Consider the following 10,047-nt stretch of genomic DNA (forward strand, 5'->3'; position numbering starts at 1 on the left):
ATTTGCAATGCTCAAAATAGATCTACTAGGAAGCAATCTACTTCCGTCCTTCTTCGCAACTTTTATGTAGGCATCACCCCTTGGAATAGATATATTCCTGACACCATTACCGGAGGGAATTTCTTGGGTAGCCATACTTTTGATTCTTATAATGCTATGTTAGATTTGTTTTGCCCACCACCTCTTTTGGTTAATGGAACTGTTTTGACTTTGGACATGTTATGCAAAGGCTGGAAATTATTGAAAATAAAGTTTCCACTATAGAGTTGATTGAAAATTTGGATAAAAAGATCCACAACCAAATTATCCAATACGGATCTAAGGTAGGAGTTGCCCTTAAATTTTTTAAACAAAAGGAACCCATAGTTAACGAACAAATAGATCAAGATTCCACAAGAATTGGTAAAATTGAGGATATTATTACCAACTTAGGGTCTACCTTTTCTTCCGCGAAAAATACTCTAAAACCCTCTAATGCTAAGTTTTCCAAATTTATGTACGTTCCCAAAAATAAGGGTGAAACTTCTAGTAAGGAAAATGCGGATCTCAAATCAATAAGTGTTCACCCCAACTTCTTCAACATCCTTAAGGAACCTTTTGCTACAAATGAATTTCTTGATTTCTTGCCTAGCAGTTTGATCATTAATAAAAAGAAGGAAACTCCTAAAGGTTATAAGTGTTCAATTGAAGAATTGCATACCAAACATGATAATACCTAAATCTATTCTTGCTTTTATGCCTAGCTAGGGGCGTTAAACGATAGCGCTTGTTGGGAGGCAGCCCAATTTTATTTTTGTTCCTTGCTTTTTGGTTATTTTTAATAATAAATAATTCATCTAGCCTCTGTTTATATGTGGTTTTATTATTTTAATTGGTGTTTGTGCCAAGTAGAACCTTTGGGAAGACTTGGGGAAAGTCTTTGCGATCTTGCTGTAAAAAACAGAAACTTTAGCGCTCACGAGATTTGCTGCCATTTTTTACTTGAGAGTGGAATTAGGTTGATTCTTTTTGTAGATGATTAATAGATAAATTACTCATGTCCAGAAATTTATTTTAGATTTTTGGGGTTGCATAAGTATTCAAAACCTACAGATTACTACAGACTGTTCTGTTTTTGACAGATTCTGTTTTTCGCGTGTTGTTTGCTTATTTTGATGAATCTATGGCTAGTATAGGAGGTTATAAACCATAGAGAAGTTGGAATACAGTAGGTTTAACACCAACATAAATAAATAATGAGTTCATTACAGTACCTTAATTGGTGGTTTGCTTTCTTATACTAATAGAGCTCATGAGATTTTCTGTTTAAGTGTTGTGTTGTGAAGTTTTCAAGTTTTGGGTAAAGATTTGATGGATTATGGAATAAGGAGTGGCAAGATCCTAAGCTTGTGGATGCCCAAGGCACCCTAAGGTAAAATTAAAGGACAACCAAAAGCCTAAGCTTGGGGATGCCCCGGAAGGCATCCCCTCTTTCGTCTTCTTCTATCTGTAACTTTACTTGAGGCTATATTTTTATTCACGAAATGATATGTGTTTTGCTTGGAGCGTCTTGTATGATTTGAGTCTTGACTTTTAGTTTACCACAATCATCCTTTCTGTACACACCTTTTGAGAGAGACACACTTGAATTGGAACTTATTAGAATGCTCTATGTGCTTCACTTATATCTTTTGAGCTAGATAATTTTGCTCTACTGCTTCACTTATATCTTTTAGAGCACGGTGGTGGTTTTATTTTATAGAAATTATTGATCTCTCATGCTTCACTTATATTATTTTGACAGTCCTTTAGAACAGAATGGTAATTTTCTTTGGTTATAAAATTAGTCCCAATACGATAGGCATCCAAGATGGGTATAATAAAAACTATCATAAAAAGTGCATTGAATACTATGAGAAGTTTGATACTTGATGATTGTTTTGAGATATGGAGATGGTGATATTAGAGTCATGCTAGTTTAGTAGTTGTGAATTTGAGAAATACTTGTGTTGAAGTTTGTGATTCCCGTAGCATTCATGTATGGTGAACCGTTATGTGATGATGTCGGAGCATGATTTATTTATTGATTGTCTTCCTTATGAGTGGCGGTCGGGGACGATCGATGGTCTTTTCCTACCAATATATCCCCCTAGGAGCATGCGCGTAGTACTATGTATCGATAACTAATAGACTTTTGCAATAAGTATGTGAGTTCTTTATGACTAATGTTGAGTCCATGGATTATACGCACCCTTCCACCATTGCTAGCCTCTCTAGTACCGCGCAACTTTCGCCGGTACCTTAAACTCACCATATACCTTCCTCAAAACAGCCACCATACCTACCTATTATGGCATGTAACTTTCCGAGATATATTGCCATGCAACTTTCCACCATTCCGTTATTATGACACGCTTCATCATTGTCATATTGCTTTGCATGATCATGTAGTTGAAATCGTATTTGTGGCAAAGCCACCGTTCATAATTCCTTCATACATGTCACTCATGATTCATCGCATATCCCGGTACACCGCCGGAGGCATTCACATAGAGTCATATTTTGTTCTAAGTATTGAATTGTAACCGTTAAGTTGTAAGTAAATAAAAGTGCGATGATCATCATTATTAGAGCATTCTCCCAAGTGAGGAAAGGATGATGGAGATTATGATTCCCCCACAAGTCGGGATGAGACTCCGGACGAAAAGAAAAAAAGGCCATAAAAAGAGAGAAGAAGAAGGCCCAAATAAAAAATGAGAGAAAAAGAGAGAAGGGAAAATGTTACTATCCTTTTCCACACTTGTGGTTCAAAGTAGCACCATGATTTTCATGATAGAGAGTCTCCTATGTGGTCACCTTCATATACTAGTGGGAATTTTACATTATAGAACTTGGCTTGTATATTCCAATGATGGGCTTCCTCAAAATGCCCTAGGTCTTCGTGAGCAAGCAAGTTGGATGCACACACACTTAGTTTCTTTTTGAGATTTCATACACTTATAGCTCTAGTGCATCCATTGAATGGCAATACCTACTCACTCACATTGATATCTATTGATGGGCCTCTCCATAGCCCATTGATACACCTAGTTGTTGTGAGACTATCTTCTTCTTTTTGTCTTCTTCACAACCACCATTCTATTCCACATATAGTGCTATGTCCATGGCTCGCGCTCATGTATTGCGGGAAGATTGAAAAAGTTTGAGAACACCAAAAGTATGAAACAATTGCTTGGCTTGTCATCGGGGTTGTGCATGATTATCTATTTTGTGTGATGAAGATAGAGCATAGCCAGACTTTATGATTTTGTAGCGATAACTTTCTTTGGCCATGTTATTTTGAGAAGACATGATTGCTTTGTTAGTATGCTTGAAGTATTACTATTTTTATGTCAATACTATACTTTTGTCTTGAATCTTTCGGATCTGAACATTCATGCCACAATAAAGAAAATTACATTGAGAAGTATGCTAGGTAGCATTCCACATCAAAAATTCTGTTTTTATCATTTACCTACTCGAGGACGAGTAGGAATTAAGCTTGGGGATGCTTGATACGTCTCCAACGTATCTATAATTTTTGATTGTTCCATGGTATTATATTATCTGTTTTGGATGTTAATGGGCTTATTTATACACTTTTATATTATTGTTGGGACTAACCTACTAACCCAAGGCCTAGTGCAAATTGTTGTTTTTTTTGCCTATTTCAATGTTTCGTAGAAAAGGAATATCAAACGGAATCCAAACGGAATAAAACCTTCAGGAGAGTTATTTTTGGAACAAACATAATCCAGGGGACTTGGAGTGGACGTCAAGAAATCAACGAGGAGGCCACGAGGCAGGGAGGTGCGCCTGCCCCTCCTGGGTGCGCCCCCCACCCTCGTGGGCCCCTCGTAGCTCCACCGACCTACTTCTTCCTCCTATATATATCCAATACCCCGAAAACATGCAGGAGCACCATGAAACCCTATTTCCACCGCCGCAATCTTCTGTACCCAAGAGATCCCATATTGGGGCCTTTTCCGAAGATTCACCGGAGGGGGAATCGATCACGGAGGGCTTCTACATCAACACCATAGCCTCTCCGATTATGTGTGAGTTGTTTACCTCAGACCTTCCGGTCCATAGTTATTAGCTAGATGACTTCTTCTCTCTCTTTGGATCTCAATACAAAGTTCTCCTCGATCTTCTTGGAGATCTATTCGATGTAACTCTTTTTGCGGTGTGTTTCTCGAGATCCGATGAATTGTGGGTTTCTGATCAAGATTATCTATGAACAATATTTGATTCTTCTCTGAAATCTTTTATGTATTATTTGTTATCTTTGCAAGTCTCTTCGAATTATCACTTTCGTTTGGCCTACTAGATTGATCTTTCTTGCAATGGGAGAAGTGCTTAGCTTTGGGTTCAATCTTGCAGTGTCCTTTCCCAGTGACAGCAGGGGCAGCAAGACACGTATTGTATTGTTGCCATCGAGGATAAAAAGATGGGGTTTATATCATATTGCTTGAGTTTATCCCTCTACATCATGTCATCTTGCTTTATGTGTTACTCTGTTCTTATGAACTTAATACTCTAGATGCATGCGGGATAGCGGTCGATGTGTGGAGTAATAGTAGTACATGCAGAATTGTTTCGGTCTACTTGTAGCGGACGTGATGCCTATATACATGATCATGCCTAGATATTCTCATAATTATGCACTTTTCTATCAATTGCTCGATAGTAATTTGTTCACCCACCGTAATACTTATGCTATCTTGAGAGAAGCCACTAGTGAAACCTATGGCCCCCGGGCCTATTCTCTATTATATTAATCTCCCGTCAACTAGCTGATATGTCTCCAACGTATCTATAATTTTTTATTGTTCCATGCTATATTATATCATGTTTTGGACATTATTAGGCTTTATTATACACTTTTATATTATTTTTGGGACTAACCTATTAACCGAAGGCCAGCCCAGAATTGCTGTTTTTTTGCCTATTTCAGAGTTTCGCAGAAAAAGAATATCAAAAGGAGTCCAAACGGAATGAAACCTTCGGGAACATGATTTTCAGAAAAAACATGATCCAGAGGAATTGGACCCTACGTCAAGACATCAACCAGGAAGGCACGAGGTAGGGGGGTGCGCCTACCCCCCCCCCCCAGGCGCGCCCTCCACCCTCATGGGGCCCACATTGCTCCACCGACGTACTCCTTCCTCCTATATATACCTACGTACCCCCAAACTACCAGATACGGAGTCAAAACCCTAATTCCACCGCCGTAACTCTCTGTATCCACGAGATCCCATCTTGGGGCCTTTTCCGGAGCTCTGCCGGAGGGGGTATCGATCACGGAGGGCTTCTACATCAACACCATAGCTTCTACATCAACATCTTGGGGCCTTTTCCGGAGCTCTGCCGGAAGCCCATCATTGGAATATACAAGCCAAGTTGGAATATACAAGCCAAGTTCTATAATGTAAAATTCCCACTAGTATATGAAAGTGACAACATATGAGACTCTATATGAAGAACATGGTGCTACTTTGAAGCACAATATATGAGACTTGCTATATCATGGTGCTACTTTGAAGCACAAGTGTGGAAAAAGGATAGTAGCATTGCCCCTTTTTATTTATTTTCTTTTTTTTGGGTCTTCTTTTTTTCTTTGGCCTTTCTTTTTTTATTGGGACAATGCTCTATTGAATGATGATCATCACACTTCTATTTATTTACAACTCAATGATTACAACTTGATTCTAAAACAAAGTATGACTCTATATGGATGCCTCCGGCGGTGTACCGGGATATGCAATGAATCAAGAGTGACAAGTATGAAGAAATTATGAACGGTGGCTTTGCCACAAATACTATGTCAACTACATGATCATGCTAAGAAATATGACAATGATGAATGTGTCATGATGAATTAGGTGGTGGAAAGTTGCATGGAAATATATCTCGGAATGGCTATGGAAAAGCCATAATAGGTAGGTATGGTGGCTGTTTTGAGGAAGGTATATGGTAGGTGTATGATACCGGCGAAAGGTGCGCGGTATTAGAGAGGCTAGCAAAGGTGGAAGGGTGAGAGTGCGTATAATCCATGGACTCAACATTAGTCATAAAGAACTCATATACTTATTGCAAAAATCTAGAAGTTATCAAAGCAAAGTATTACACGCATGCTCCTAGGGGGACAGATTGGTAGGAAAAGACCATCGCTCGTCCCCGACCGCCACTCATAAGGAAGACAATCAATAAACAAATCACGCTCCGATTTCGTTACATAACGGTTCACCATACGTGCATGCTATGGGAATCACAAACTCTAACACAAGTATTATTTAAATTCATAACTACTCAACTAGCATGACTTGAATATTATCACCTCCATATCTCAAAACAATTATCATGCTTCAATCTTTTCTTAGTATTCAACACACTCAAAAGAAAGTTTCACAAATCTTGAATACCAAGCATATTATTATTAAGCAAATTACCATGCTATTAATAGACTCTCAAAATAATTTAAGTGAAGCATGAGAGATCAATAGTTTCTTTAAAAAAATCCACCACCGTGCTCTAAAAGACCTAAGTGAAGCACACAGAGCAAAATTATAATGCTCAAAAGATATAAGTGAAGCACATAGAGCAAAATTACTTAGCTCAAAAGATATAAGTGAAGCACATAGAGCAAAACTACTACGCTCAAAAGATATAAGTGAAGCACATAGAGTATTCTATCAAATTTTAATTCATGTATGGCTCTATCAAAAGGTGTGTACAGCAAGGATGATTGTGGAATACTAAGACACAAGGACACAAATAATACAAGATGCTCCAAGCAAAACACATATCATGTTGGTGAATAAAAATATAGGTCCAAGTAAATTACCGATGGAAGTGGATGAAAGAAGGGATGCCTTCCGGGGCATCCCCAGGCTTTGACTTCTTGGTGTCCTTGGAATATCTTGGGGGTTCCATGGGCATCCCCAAGCTTAGGCTCTTGCCACTCCTTGTTCCATGATCCATCAAAAGAATTCACCCAAAACTTGAAAACTTCACAACACAAAACTCAAAATAGAAAACTCGTGAGCTCCGTTAGCGAAAGAAAACAAAAGACCACTTCAAGGTACTGTAATGAACTCATTATTTATTTATATTTGTGTTAAACCTACTTTATTCCAACTTCTCTATGGATTATAAACTATTTTACTAGCCATAGATTCATCAAAATAAGCAAACAACACACGAAAAACAGAATCTGTCAAAAACAGAACAGTCTGTAGTACTCTGTAGCTAGCGCAAGATCTGGAACCCCAAAAATTCTAAAATAAATTTCTGGAAGTGAGGAATTTATATATTAATCATCTGAAAAAATAATTAACTAAATATAACTCTTAAAATAAAAATTAAAGCAGTTCTCGTGAGCGCTAAAGTTTCTGTTTTTTACAGCAAGTTCAACAAGACTTTCCCCAAGTCTTCCCAACGGTTCTACTTGGCACAAACACTAATTAAACACAAAAAACACAACCAAAACAGAGGATAAATAATTTATTTATTACTAAACAGGAGCAAAAAGCAAGGAATAAAAATAAAATTGGGTTTCCTCCCAACAAGTGCTATCGTTTAACGCCCCTAGCTAGGCATAAAAGCGAGGATAGATCTAGGTATTGCCATCTTTGGTAGGCAATCCATAAGTGGCTCTCATGATAGTTTCATATGGTAATTTTATTTTCTTTCTTGGGAAGTGTTCCATGCCGTTCTTAATGGAAATTGAAATCTAATATTCCCTTCCTTCATATCAATAATCGCACCAACCGTTCTAAGGAAAGGTCTACCAAGAATAATAGGGCAAGAAGGATTGCAATCTATATCAAGAACAATGAAATCTATGGGAACATAATTCCTATTTGCAACAATAAGAACATCATTAATCCTTCCCATATGTTTCTTAGTAGTGGAATCCGCAAGATGCAAGTTTAGAGAGCAATCATCAAAATTACGGAAATCTAGTAAATCACACAAAGTCTTGGGAATAGTAGAGACACTAGCACCCAAATCACACAAAGCATAAAACTCATGATCTTTAATTTTAATTTTAATAGTTGGTTCCCACTCATCATAGAGTTTTCTACGGATAAAAACTTTCAACACAAATTTTTCTTCATAAGATTGCATCAAGGCATCAACAATATGTTCGGTGAAGGCTTTATTTTGACTATAAGCATGTGGAGAATTTAGCACGGATTGCAACAAGGAAATACAATCAATTAAAGAGCAACTTTCATAATTAAATTTCTTGAAATCCAATATAGTGGGTTTAGCAACATCTAGACTTTTATTTCTTTCAATCCCACTTTCATCAATTTCATCATTAAGATCTAAATACTCCGAATTTTTAGAACGCCTTCTAGGTAAAGGAAGATCATATTCAGTTTCATCAAGATTCATATTGCAAAATAAAGATTTAATAGGAGACACATCAATAACTTTTAGATCTTCATCTTGATTTTCATAGGTATTGGAAGAACACACTTTAATAAAGGCATCTTTGGAAGCACGCATCCTAGCGGTTCTTTCCTTGCACTCATCAATGGAAATTCTCATGGCTTTGAGAGACTCATTGATATCATGCTTAGGAGGAATAGATCTAAGCTTTAAAGAATCAACCTCAAGAGAAATTCTATCAAAGTTTCTAGCCAAATCATCAACTTTAAGCAATTTCTCCTCAAGCAAAGCATTAAAATTCTTTTGTGAATTCATAAACTCTTTAACACTATTCTCAAATTTAGAGGGCATCTTATTATAATTTCCATCAGAGTTGTTGTAGGAATTACCATAATTATTAGAAGGATTACTAGGATATGGCCTAGGATTAAAATTCCCTCACTACTAGGAAAAGGGCTATAGATGGAATTGACACTAATGGCGCACCAGACATGTGGTGCGCCATTACTATATACTAATGGCGCACCATGTGTTGGTGCGCCATTAGTGTCCAAATACTAATGGCGCACCACATCCACGGTGCGCCATTAGTAAAAAAACTTTTTTTTAATTTTTTCAAAACTACTAATGGCGCACCGTGGGAGTGGTGCGCCATTACTAGTTGAACTAGTAATGGCGCACCACTCCCACGGTGCGCCATTAGTGAATTTTTTTTAATTTTTTCAAAACTACTAATGGCGCACCACTCCCATGGTGCGCCATTAGTAACTTGGCCACCACTTCCACCGAATGCACCCCCCCCTTGGACCGCCTTTTCAGTTTTAAAAAAATTAAAAAAAATGATGGAAATGTCAAAAAAATAAAAGAAAATAAGTTTCCCATGTGATATGTGGTCTAGTTGTTGTGAAAGTTAAAAAATATGAATTTCGACTTTATTTGCGAAATCTCTCGAGAATTTGTAAAATGGGCATAACTTTTGCGTACGAACTCGGATGAAAAAGTTTTTTATATGAAAAATCATCTACTCGAAAAGTTACATCCGAATTCAAGCAGAAGCTTCTGTCGTACCCTTTACATGAGGATTCTTCCGCGGAAGAACAACTCATATTCGCCTTGTCACAGGGCGCCGAGCACAACCTGATGACCTATGAGGCGTACGATATCAACGACTACACATTCTACACCGAGGACAAGGACATGAAGAGCGATGGTTATTAGAACTCCAGGGTAACGATGGAATCCTACACCGGTAACGACAAGGACAGATACTACGGAAGGATCGAGGAGATCTGGGAGCTGAGCTACGCTGGAGAGAAGGTCCCGTTGTTCCGTGTCAGATGGGCCAAGAGCGTCCTAAAAGAAGACTAGTATTTCACCACCATGGTTATACCCGAAGCCAAATCCAAGACCGCGGGCGCAAACGTCACCGCGAAAAATGAGCCATGGGTACTGGCTTCCCAAGTGGACCAATGCTTCTTCATTACCGACCCGTCAAAGCCCAGTCGTGTTGTCGTGAGGAGAGGCAAAAGGAAGATCATCGGAATGGATGGAGTAGCCAATGAGCAAGACTTCGACAAGTACGGCGACCCGAAGATCGAACATGACGACGATGATGAAGTAGCAGCA

This window comes from Triticum dicoccoides, chromosome 6A, assembly GCF_002162155.2.
Source record: "Triticum dicoccoides isolate Atlit2015 ecotype Zavitan chromosome 6A, WEW_v2.0, whole genome shotgun sequence".
Lineage (NCBI taxonomy): Eukaryota > Viridiplantae > Streptophyta > Magnoliopsida > Poales > Poaceae > Triticum > Triticum dicoccoides.